This window comes from Petromyzon marinus, chromosome 11, assembly GCF_048934315.1.
Source record: "Petromyzon marinus isolate PM22_M1 ecotype Great Lakes invasive population chromosome 11, UKy_Petmar_22M1.pri1.0, whole genome shotgun sequence".
Lineage (NCBI taxonomy): Eukaryota > Metazoa > Chordata > Hyperoartia > Petromyzontiformes > Petromyzontidae > Petromyzon > Petromyzon marinus.
This window is the reverse complement of record NC_133677.1, coordinates 12,905,856-12,919,521: the sequence shown is the minus strand read 5'-3', so window position 1 is coordinate 12,919,521 and position 13,666 is coordinate 12,905,856.

Sequence of the window (13,666 nt, the reverse complement as noted above, 5' to 3'; positions counted from 1 at the left end):
CACAGACAGACAGACACACAGACAGACAGACACACACACAAACACAGACAGACACACAGAGACACACAGACACACAGACAGACACACAAACACACACACAGACACACACACAGACACACAGACAGACACACAAACACAGACACACAGAGACACACAGACAGACACACACACAAACACACACACAGACACACACACAAACACACACACAGACACACAGACACACAGACAGACACACAGAGACACACAGACACTGTACACAGACAGACACAAACACACACACAAACACACACACAGACACACACACACAAACACACACAAACACACACAGACACACAGACAGACACACAGACAGACACAGACACACGACACAGCTCCCAGCGCCAGTACTGAGCAGCGCCCTTCTACACGCCTGACGAGGAGGTTCATCTTCACTCCGCGTCACGTGCGGTGCCGTTCTCCGACGAGTGGACACCGCGTCTGTGGATGTTGTCTTGTGGACCTTCTGGCGTGCGTACGACGTTTTAGGTCATCAGTCTACGAGGTCGTTCAACAGTCTGTTCAGGCTATACGGGGGATCTTTGTCTTAGTTGCAACCATTTGGCAATTCTCGTGCATATATATACAGGGGGTGCTTGAAAATTGTTTAAACGCTTATATGGGACTATCTATTTTAATGAAAAAAGAACGCATGGTGATACACTGTAACACGATAACAAATGTAATGTTAATAGTTTCAACAAGTCAAAGAGTCTCTCCCACTTAAATTTTGATTTAAAGCTTTCGTGACTGCAGTGATTCATATTCTTGGTTCTTTCGGTAAAGTCACGTTGAAGGGAAACAATAAAATAATAAAACAAAATATTAAACAATAAAATAAGTCTCTCCCACTTTTTCGCCATGGTTGTCAACACGTGGCCTGGAAGCTTCCAGAGCCCGGAGGTGGCAGCACATGTCACGTGATGTTGTTGCAAATTCTCACAAGTGTTAAACATTTGTTTTGAAGCAACACCCTGTACATTCATTTTGGCCAGAGCCGTCCCGAGGGTACTAAACGAACCGGGGCGACCCCCCTGGGTCAAACGGCGTAAGATCTGAACGAGCAGGAGCTATTGCAACCGCGATTTTAAGGAATGTGTTTTCTTTGTAGCTTCGAAAAGACTTTCACGACCGATTCGCAATTGTGATGTTTGGTTTAGGTCCTGTGAGCAATGTGTCGTCAACCCTCCTCCGCCCGCCGACATGCCAACTGATAGTGTCACGTGGACATCTACCGGACATCTGTGATAGAGGTCTACAGCTCATCAGATTCCTCCAGTTTAAATAAAGATTGTGATTCTGAATTAGTAATGGCGGTGGGGATGGGTGGGAGGAGCCACGCGCTTCGACGACGTCACAGTGCCAGATGTAGCACTTCGGGGGGGGGGGGCACCACGTGGTGTGGGTTGCCCCGCCCCGCCTGTGGACGGCTCTGCCTGTAGCTGTAGGCTGTGGAGAGACAGAGATTTTGAGCCTCTGTCACCTCTGACTCTCTTCTTTCCGAGTCCCTAGCTTCTCATTTTTATTCTTTTTCAGCTGCCATCTATTTCACTAAAGTGTGCCAGTTGTTATTATTATTATAGTTATAGAACGGTAATTAAGTAACAGCCTTAAAAATGCGTCTACTTTATTTATGTGTTGTGCTTTGATTACCTCTCCTGTAGTTTGGCACTCATGTCTTGGGGGTTCTTTTTCATTGTTTGCTGTTGTAACTTTCTGACCCAGCCCGTGCCGGACATCTGTGAAGAAGAGCTTCATAAGCTCACCGGATTTCTCCAGGATAAAGGAACGATTCTGCTTCTGAGTTGTCACTGTTTTTGGGAATGTGGATTCCGCGATCGCTTGAACCACCTGGGAGACGACGACGACGACGACTCACACTCGGGCTTTATTGTGTCGGCTGCTCAGGCCCAGCTCTGGCTGCACTGGCACAACGAGGAGCGACCACATCCCGGGACCGTCGACCGCAGGTTACAAGGGGCGTTGCAGGGTAGAGTGAACCTGCAAACTAGCCCCAGCAGCAACAACAACAAACTATTCACTCCAAACCCACACCGAAACGTGCCACAATCACGACCACTACATTCACACCACAGTGAAACAAACAAAGCAACATCTAAAATTAAATTAAATGCCAACCGTGAATAGCGGCAGTTCACTGCATCTCAAGGAGTACGAGTCGCTAGCCTTTCGCATTTGCGAACCCAAGGCTCCCAGCATGTCCACCTTGGGTGGGGGTCGGGGGGAGGACGAGGTGGTTGGGGGTGGTTGGGCTCTGTCGTGACAGCTGTCCCAGCGCCTGGCAGTGTTCAAGGGCTCGCGCGGCTATTTCTGGGCCCGCCTGGATGACACTGGGACCCCAGAGGATTGTAGAGGGGCCGAGAAACTCGCGGGCAGAGGTAGCACTGCCGCGCGCGTGCGCGTGCGTGTGTGTGTGCCTGTGTGTGCGTGTGCGTGCCTGTGTGTGTCCGGCAAAACAACCCCCTACCTCCTCATTGGTGCCGGACGGTAACGCTCTGGTGAGCAGCAGTGCCATGGGGGAAGGGCAAATTTCGATTGCCCATTCCCCTCGTGGCGTTTGTAGCCACCACAGCAGCCAAAGGGGGCTCTGGATGGGTGCGAGGGGCTGGTAACCCCTCCCTCCACCTTCAATCCAAGTACCACTAAACCACTAAATAAAAATCGAATTAAGCTTGTGCCGGAGGCCCCGGGGGGACAGACGTCCATGACGTCTCCTGGCGGAGACAGGAGATTGAATCTCTACCCTCAAGGTTCCTCCAGAAAGAAGCAAGAAGCCACTGCGGGTGGCCACGTGGAATGTTCGAACGCTCACTGCGGAGGAGAGGCTGCCACTGCTCTGTCGGGAGCTGGACTGGTACCGCCTGGATCTCTGTGGCATTCAGGAGGTCCAGTGGACCGGCTCTGGCTCCTGCCACCATGAGGGGTGGACAATCCTCTACTCCGGGCAGCAGACTGCCAAAGAACAGGGCGTGGCTCTTCTTCTGAACAAAAGAATGAAGGGGGCGTGGGAGCGTGGCGGTGAAGTGTGGGAAGCTGTAAGCCCCAGGCTACTTTGGGCTCACCTTCCCATCAACCGGAGGCGAGGAGTGGTGGTCGTGGTTAATTATGCCCCCACCGAAGAAGAACATCCGTGGAGGGATGCAGGTAAGGCTGATGAGGCAGATGCCTTCTATGACCTCCTGTTACGGGTGTTAGCTAAAGTGGCCCCTCGCGATAGTCATCCTGTTGGGTGACTTTAATGCCCGAGTTGGTCATGATTCTGGCACCTGGTCTGGAGTGATTGGAAGGCATGGGCCAGATCAGCTCAATAACAACTGTAAAAGGCTGCTACATTTTTGTGCAGCCCATGGGCTTGTAATTACCAACACGCTGTTCCGGCATTGGCACATCCACACAACATCATGGATGCATGCCGGGTCCAAGCAAGAACATCTGCTGGACTACATAGTGACGGAACAGCGGATGCGGGGGTGTACACCCAGAGTGGCCTGGTCTCAGCTAACTGATGAAAGTTGCAAGCGAGAATTTAATCATCGCTTGTAGCTGGGGTTGGCATCGTCCCCCACTCCTGATATCGAGGGGAAATGGGCGAGATTTAGAACTGTGGCTTATGCAGCTGCAATGGCTGAATTGGGTACACGGACCAGACCGCCCCAGAGACGCTGGCTGACAGAGGTGTTCAGGCTAGCTGAGAAAAAGCAAAAGGCCCACTCTCATCGTCTACAGCATCCCATGTCAGAGAATTTGTAGGCTTACCGCAGCCTTCGCTTGGAGGTTCGGAGAGCCGCGAGGCACTGCAAGGATGGGTGGTGGTCGCGGGTTGTTGAAGAGATGGAATCTGCCTCAGTGGCCAGCAATCACAAATCGCTCTTCAATTCCATCAAAAAGTAACTAGCAGCGCCACACCTATTACCATCATTAGGGGAAAAAACGGTGATCCAATATCCGACCCCAGGAACAAGTTTGCAGATTTGCTGAGCGTCTCTGTGAGGTCCTGGGGGAGGGGAAATCAGCCTGGAAAACATCATGGGGCAATAAGTCAGAAGGGGAACTGCACAGACTGTAACAACTACAGGGGCATCTCACTCCTAAGTGTGCCGGGAAAGGTCCTGGCAAGGATTATTCAACATCGCCTTGCCAGGCACGCTGAGGAGAGGTTTGCGGAGCCCTAATGTGGTTTCAAGAAAGGGCGGTCCTGCACAGATGCCATATTTTCTTTCCGTCTGCTACAGCAGAGATGTAGGGAATTCCAACAAGACCTACATCTCTGCTTTATTGACCTGGTCATGGCCTATGATACCATCAGTAGGCCTGGGCTCTGGGTTGTTATTCGTGCTTTCAGAGTCGCTGACCCTCTGCTCACGATCATTAAGGACCTTCATGATGGTCATTAAGGACCTTCATGATGGTGAGCAGGCCTAAGTAAAACTACGTGGCCAGGAGTCGGAGCCATTCCCTGTTCACCTTGGGGTGCGACAGGGATGTCCTCTGGCTCCCACATTATTTCACATCTATTTCGACCACGTAGTTCGTGAAGCCTTCGATGACTGTACCGAAGGAATTTCCATCTGGTACAGATATAATGGGAGGCTGATCGATGCTCGGGTGCGGTCAAGGGATGGCTCCCTATTGGTCAATCACATTATGTATGCCGATGATTTGGTAATAGCTGCTCATTCAGAGGAGGAGTTGGACACGCTACTGCTGAACCTGGAGGTTGCCACTAAGAGGTGGGGCCTTACCATCAGCCCCACCAAAACTAAGCACCTGCATGGGTATTTTGTACCATCGAACACTCCACCCCCACAACTCCCAATTGGTGATGGGGAAGTTGTGAAAACAGTGGAGAGTTTTCCATACCTGGGAAGTGTGCACATGACCGGCTCCGGTTTAACAGCAGAGGTCTCACTCCGAATCAGTCGAACGGCAATATCTTTTCATCGGTTGTGTAACGCTGTGTGGAGGCTACCTGGTCTGTCGCTCCGCACTAAGCTTCAGGTATTCTTAGCCACAGCCATTCCCTCCCTTCTCTACGCTTGCAAAACATGGACCCCCCCCTAATGGAACATATTCGCCGGTTAGAAACATTTAGGCTGGCCTGCCTATGATCCATCCTGGGTTTAACCAGACTGGATTGTGTGAAGAGCTCACAAATCCTTGAAAGATCTGGGCAAGGTCCCATCGGTGCGCTCCTCCGGCAGGCAAGGCTGCGATGGCTGGGTCATGTAGCCCGCATGCCCAGCCACCGCATGCCGAAACAGCTTTTGTTCGGCCGGTTCGAGAGGGCTAAACGGGCGTGGCCCGGGCTAGAGAAGAGATGGAGTGATGTGGTACAGGAGGACGTGGAGCTGAGTGGACTTGCCGATGACTGGTACCAGCGGTGTCAAGATCAGCTTTTGTGGAGGAGGCTCGTGAAGGACGCTACTGGGCAGTTGGAGGCAGTCGCCCTCGAACAACAACGAAGGGCGGAGGAGCGACGCTCACAACAACGAGCGGAGCGCCGGGTGGCTAAAGCACAGCAGGTTGGCACAGTAGGGGGCACAGGTGGTGCATCGGCCAGTCATCTCAGTCAGTCGACCCGTGGCACCTGGGTCTACCCCGTGACCTCCTGCCAGCGGGCGCTCGACACTTCACGTGGCCTCAACGTGCACATAGCCTGGCACAAATGCCGTGGTGACGTCACCGCCACTTCGTGGCGAATGGCGATTGTTGTTGTTGTGTGCGTGGGGAGCGGTGATGCAGCGATTAGCGCTACAATGCGCTACGAACCCGGCGCCCCAAGTTCGATTCCCGCTCACGGCCAACACCGGTGACGATTATCTGAACTGGTCCTGGTCCTCCCCTAGGTCGACTCAGCCTCAAATGAGTACCTGGTGCTATGTGTAAACATCGCCACTGGGGAGACAAAGGCGGCCGGGCGTGGTGCTGGCCACCCACCCCCTTCGTGTGCCGTGCCGGCCTTCATAGGTGCTCGCTAACAACACTTGCCCCAACAGTCTGCTAAGGCTACACGGGGGTTCTTTGTCTCTGTGTGCTATGAATAGGCTCTGCCCCCAGCGTGTCGTAATCGGTGCTTCGTGGACGCGGAGTGCACAACGCGGAGATCGGTGTAGTGGGGACGAGCAGCAGCAGCGGCAGCGGCAGGAGGAGGAGGAGGAAGGTTGCCACCTATCCGGGGGGTTTGACTCGCACGGTCCGGCTCCAGAGGTTTTTCATCGGCGAGAATTGGTCAGTCGTACGATCAGTGTGGCCGGGTGGCTAGGAGATGTTAACTACCTCGCCTGGTATGCAGGAGGTCGTGGTTTCGATCCCGACCCTGATGCCTGCTGCTGTGTATGTGGAGTTTGAGTGTCTCTCTCTCTCTCCCCGTGGTGGCGTGGATTTTTCTCCGGTTCCGCCGGTTTTTCTCTCCACATTTAAAATCAACGTCACGCGTTTAGAGTCTTGGGCTGTTGCTATAAATGTCCACGCTACGACAAGCCACTTGTGATGGCGAGGTCGCTTCTGAAAAATAGCTACATCGGTGAGTCGGGCCTTACCTGGTAAAACAAAAATAATAATTACAAAAATGTCCCTACGCCAAGCGTCTTCTATCAACCACTCTTCACACGAGCGCTTTGGTTGATAGATGAGAGTGAGTGTACAAAGCACAACAACAAGAGGCATTTTATTCGAATTCGGGTCGAAAAAAACACCCCGAAATATTTCGAGAGCCGCAATGTCACAAGAAGCCGAGTCCTCAATTAATAACGTCAACCCAGACGCACACTCAGTAATTGGTAACGTGTCATCACTAATCATCGTTGGGTTTGTTGGACGTTCGCCGTTTATCGAAAAAAAATAGGAAGGGTTTTTTTTCTATGTTTTTATTACACGCTTTCTATTAACTCACTCTGTTATTGTTGTTGTTGTATCCTCAAATCTTGTAACTCAATGTTAACCCACTTCCCAATGTGGCATCGAGTACAAACTTGGTATACTTATGTCATACTGATGACAATACCATATTCTATCATTAAAAATGAAAACAAATATTTTAAAACAATATTTTTTATATGTTATGTTTCAGCTTGGGTTTAATTGTCCACGCTCAACTGACGTTGGCTGTAAATCACCACGGTCCCCTTGCGTTGTGGCCAAGCTCCGGGCCACTTCCTGGAGTCGTGGAGTTCTTTCATTACTAGTAGGACACATTTCATTAAAGCGTGTTTTTAAAAAAATGTTTTTTTTTATATTTAAGGAGCCGCGTGTTACCGAGTCCCTGGTCGAGCCTCATCCACGCGAGGGTTCCCGTGCGGATGACGCATTGACACGTCCAAGCTCAGTTGTTAAGCATCAACAAGAGATGGGGGTTAAAAGGTCCAATTTTGTAGCTGTGTCACCCCCAGCTAGTCATACTCTGACACGTGCATTGTCTCTGTACTGTTGCATTGTCTCTGTGTTGCGCCCGAAACGTCGTGATTTATTTTATTTTCTACCTACCACGTGACTTTACCGACAGAACCAAAGACAATGCCCATACATTATGAGAGCTGTGTTTGTTTCCATGTTCGCCACAAGTACTGCGTGTGGTTAATGCAGACTTGATTCCCTGCAAAATCATTTGGTGTTGAAAATCTTAACACCTGTCTTATTACCAGAAAGGGTAAAATCTATTTAAATTGTACCACAAGAGATGGGGGTTTCCACACTCTTACTCTTTGTAAAAAAATAAAATGAATGAAAACTAAATTAAATCACGACGTTGCGGGCGCAACACAAGCGTCCTCCTTCAGGTGGGGGACAACGGAGCGAAAGCACAAACGCTTAAGTTCTAGATTTGAAAGCTTTCGTGACTGCAAGGATCCATACTCTTTGGTTCTATTCGGTAAAGTCACGTAGGTAAAAAATAAAACAACAAAAATCACGACGTTTCGGCCACAACACAAGCGGCCTTCATCAGGTGAAGGGACCAGCCTGTCTCGAAGACTGCGCTGGAGTGAGACAGTTCAGACTGTCTCGCAGTCTTCGAGACAGTCTAAACGCTTTTCAGTGTGTCTCAGAGATGGCTGTGACGAGGGATTACATAGTCGCGGGGCATGATGAGAGTGTGGGTGCGCTGACAGACTCGCCATGGACAAGGCAGATTTGCTCAGCAGCGGTCTCACTACAGTTGTAATTTCACGGCGAAAAAAATACCTTCGAAATGATGGTTACAGTTTTAATACCCCGATGTCAAGACCCGCAAATTGTTTTTTTAAATGCCTCCTGATTTAACGGAAGATAACCGAACCAGCCAGCGTTGTTGTTCGCGACTCCGATCAGCACGGCATTTCATTTATTTATTATTTAGCACTCGCTGGGCTACGTACGGCGCGAAAGAAGTTCAACATACGCACACCCAGCTTAAGACAACGTTTACGGAGAATATCCTCAATTTGGGGGGGGGGGTGGGGGGGCGGGGGGGTGGGGGGGCGGGTGGTTCCTGTTCGATGCCGCCCAGGTCCCGGGTTGAACGTCGCTCCCCGCCCGCGTCTCCGTCGGGCTGCGTGAACCGAGGCCGTGGCTCGGGTCCAGGGTGAGTGTGAGACGGAGCTCGATGCCTTAGAGCGGCGACATCACCTTCATCCTCCTCATCCCAGTAGGGTGTCAATGTCACGTGCCACTGGACTGTGCCCTCCTCCCCCCCGCATCCCCCAGTGCTTATTTGTGACGAGGGGTACACGTGGAATGCGCAGTCGATGCTCGTGATCGCAGAGATGTTCATGCACACGCTTACCGATGCACGTGTGTGAATGTTGAACTTTCCCGGCAGCGTACGTAGCACAACAGTGCTGATGGGATGTGCGGAAGGACGCTAGAATATGGGTCTCTGCGTGAGCCTCTTTCTGGTTGAGTCTCCGTGCAAGTTTGTTTTAATATAATGTTATTGTATTTCTACATACGTGACTTTACCGAAAAAAACAATGAGTAATTTTATGCAGTCACGAAAGCTTTAATACTTTATTAAGTTTACTGATGTTGAATTTCTTTCGCGCCGTACGTGGCCGTTCATTTACATCTAGATGGAAAACTAATTTCTTTAGAACTGCTTTTTCTGCTTAGTTTGTGTGTCCTTACCCAGCACCTCCGATTAAGTACGGTTGGCTACGTATGGTGATAAAGAAGTTCAGCGTGCATACCTAGCCAACCGTGCTAATGGGAGATACGGAGAGAGGAGAACAAACTAAACACAAAAAAACAGTTCTAAAGAAATTAGTTTCAATTTACCCAACACCCCCACTCGAACTACATTCACGAATATCCACTGTCTAACTACTCTCTGGATTGTAAATAAGTAGACTTCCGTCCCTGTGTACCCGCGTGCAAATAGGATGCATTTCAATCCATCGACCAATTTGGCTTTCTGGACCAACATTGTCCAGCAACCTTCGTTTAAGCAACCAAACTTTTGACCGAATTCTCTCGAGTCTCATCAGCAATGCCAGGCTCGTCACCGGTGAGCTATGAAGCTCGTTTCCACAGATGAGTAGGGGTGGGTCAGATCGTTGCAACTACAAACAATACAAAAAACACGATCGATGTGCAAAGTATAGGAGAGGTAAATAAATCAAACTTAAAAATTATACAAATTAAACGTTTTATTGTCTTAGCAGACAAAGCCCACTGCTGGTATTAAAAACGTTTTTTATATATATAGAAGCGACCTGGTCACAAATGACAAAGTGGCTCATCGCGTGGGAATATATCGCAGCAAAATCATCTAAATCCACGTTTATATGCACGTTGATTCTAAATGTGCAGGGGAAAACCGGTTGACCCGGAGGAAAAAAATCCACACGACCAAGGGGAGAGAGAGAGACACGCAAACTCCAAATCTACAGCAGCAGCAGGCATCGTCAGGGTCGGGATCGATTTCCCGGCCTCCTGCAACACCAGGCGAGGAAGCTCACATAACACCACCGTGGTGCCCCTTAAATAAATAAATAAATGTTGGCCAGCAAAGCCAGGATATATGCCGATGGACTGCACACTTGTTTGATTGTGAAGACACAGGACGGAGGTTCGGATTACAGAACGATGTTACACGCAGTGCTCGATAAGAACGCGCCATGAGGTCATGAACAGATTCAAAAATAGAATTCCCCCACCGATTCCACAATGACATTCACACAACACCACAACAACAACACTGTCCACAGCAGTCACAATGACATTCACAATAACAACAACACTGTCCATAGCAGTCACAATGACAGTCACAACAACAACAACACTGTCCATAGCAGTCACAATGACATTCATACAACACCACCACAACAATAGTGTCCATAGCAGTCACAACACCACAACAACAACAATAGTGTCCATAGCAGTCACAATGACATTCACAACAACAACACTGTCCATAGCAGTCACAATGACAGTCACAACAACAACAACACTGTCCATAGCAGTCACAACAACACAACAACACTGTCCATAGCAGTCACAACAACACAACAACAACAACACTGTCCATAGCAGTCACAACAACACAACAACAACACTGTCCATAGCAGTCACAACAACACTGTTCACAGCAGTCACAACACAACAACACTGTCCATAGCAGTCACAACAACAACAACACTGTCCACAGCAGTCACAACAACACAACAACACTGTCCATCCATAGCAGTCACAACAACACAACAACAACAACAACACTGTCCACAGCAGTCACAACAACACAACAACAACACTGTCCATCCATAGCAGTCACAACAACACAACAACAACAACACTGTCCATAGCAGTCACAACAACACAACAACTACAACAACACTGTCCATAGCAGTCACAACAACACAACACAACACTGCCCATAGCAGTCACAACAACACAACAACAACACTTATAGGAATAGGCTTTACCCTTTTAACTGGCACAAAAACTGACACCTTTATTCAAGGCATCATGTTTGCAATAACCACAACAAAAGCAGTCAAAATGCAAACAAAAAAGACAACTCTGATAATAATATGCACTGTCCTTGAATTTGATTGGTCCACACCCGAGACAGCGTTTCTTAGATTGGTCCACACCCGAAAAGCTGTCTCGGGTGTGGACCAATCAAATTCAAGGACAGTGCATATTGTTATCAGAGTTGTCTTTTTTGTTTGCATTTTGACTGCTTGTGTTGTGGTTATTGCAAACATGATGCCTTGAATAAAGGTGTCAGTTTTTGTGCCAGTTAAAAGGGTAAAGCCTATTCCTATATCTTGTTTCTGGCAAAGGAGGTCTCATAACAACAACACTGTTCACAGCAGTCACAACAACACAACAACAACACTGTCCACAGCAGTCACAACAACACAACAACAACACTGTCCATAGCAGTCACAACAACACAACAACAACAACACTGTCCATAGCAGTCACAACAACACAACACTGTTCACAGCAGTCACAACAACACAACAACAACACTGTCCATAGCAGTCACAACAACACAACAACGATAGTGTCCACAGCAGTCACAACAACACAACAACACTGTCCACAGCTGTCACAACAACACAACAACAACAACAACTGTCCACAGCTGTCACAACAACAACAACACTGTCCATAGCAGTCACAACAACGCAACAACAACACTGTCCATAGCAGTCACAACAACACACCAACAACACTGTCCATAGCAGTCACAACAACACTGTCCACAGCAGTCACAACACAACAACAACACAACAACAACACTTTCCATAGCAGTCACAACAACACAACACTGTCCACAGCAGTCACAACAACACAACAACACTGTCCACAGCAGTCACAACAACACAACAACAACACTGTCCACAGGAGTCACAACAACACAACAACAACACTGTCCATAGCAGTGGTCACTAAGGAATGGCGATAACTCGCGGCAGTCACTACGTCCTCCACCCGGCGTGGTTAACGGTGCCGGGCAGCACGGTTGGCTGCGTACGGTGCGAAAGAAGTTCTACGTACAGACATCAACCACCGCCACCATCGTGGCTACTGCGGCTGTGACGTGTTCTCACACCGCTTGTGAAGCGAATCCCGAAACGTCAAACACCACCAGTGAGCCATGCCCAAGGTGACACACACAAGACAAAGATCCCCCGTGTAGCCTTAACAGACTGTAGGGGCAAGTGCTGTTAGCGAGCACCTATGAAGGCCGGCACGGCACACGAGGGGGTGGGTGGCCAGCACCACGCCCGGCCGCCTTTGTCTCCCCAGTGGCGATGTTTACTACACACCGCACCAGGTACTCATTTGAGGCTGAGTCGACCAAGGGGAGGCCCAGAACCGGTTCAGATAATCGTCACTGGTGTTGGCCGTGAGCGCACACACACACACGTGTGAGCACACACACACACGTGAGCTCACACACACACACGTGAGCTCACACACACACACGTGAGCTCACACACACACACACGTGACCTCACACACACACACACGTGACCTCACACACACACACACGTGAGCTCACACACACACACGTGAGCTCACACACACACACGTGACCTCACACACACACGTGAGCTCACACACACACACGTGACCTCACACACACACACGTGACCTCACACACACACACGCGTGAGCTCACACACACACACGTGACCTCACACACACACACGTGACCTCACACACACACACGTGACCTCACACACACACGTGAGCTCAGCGCCGAGAAGAGCGCCGCGTCCCGCTCGCCGCCTCCACCGTCAATGGCGAGGACTCCACGTGGTGTGCCGCCGTCACAACAACAACAACAACCCCCTTCCCCTCCCGCTGTCAGCGAGCAGCACCTCTGAGAAGCCGCTACTCGCGTGAGTGAGTACGTTGAACTTCTTTAAAGAAGGGGGCGGGGGGGGGGGCAATCACCACGCCCGGCCGCCTTTGTCTCCCCAGCGGCGATGTTCACACACGCGCACCATGGTACTCATTTGAGGCTGAGTCGACCTAGGGGAGGCCATGAACCGGTTCAGAGAATCGTCACTGACGGTGTTGGTGGCCGTGTGTGGGAATGGAAGTCGCCTGCCAACATCTGCGGACGCATCGTGCGAGGATCACCCAACAACTCGTCCAGAGCGGCACCGTGCCCTGAACAAGGGGTGGGAAATAGAAGAGATGTAATAGGCAACGTTTCGGGCAATGATCCTTCTTCACAGCACAGAGGCTAGAGAGGGAGTGACTGTCTCACTCGCCGCTCCAACGTTACCACCGGTCACCCGCCACCTCGATGACTTATGTGCTGTGAAGAAGCCCTATTGTCCGATTAGCATCACCAAATGGTTGGGCGTGATCTCCTCTCAATATTCTTTAAAACATAAAATCCTGAAGCAGGAGATTTGATTGGGTGCCGCGATGATGAGATGTTAACTACCTCGCCTGGTGCGCAGGAGGTCGTGGGTTCGATCCCAACCCTGTCACCTGCTGTATATTCGGAGTTTGCGTGTCTCTCTCTCTCTCTCATCATCACGGTGGCTAGGAGATGTTAACTATCTCGCCTGGTATATAGGAGGTCGTGGGTTTGATCCCAGCGACTGATGCCTGCTGCTGTATATTTGGAGTTTGCGTGTCTCTCTCATCATCATCACGGTGG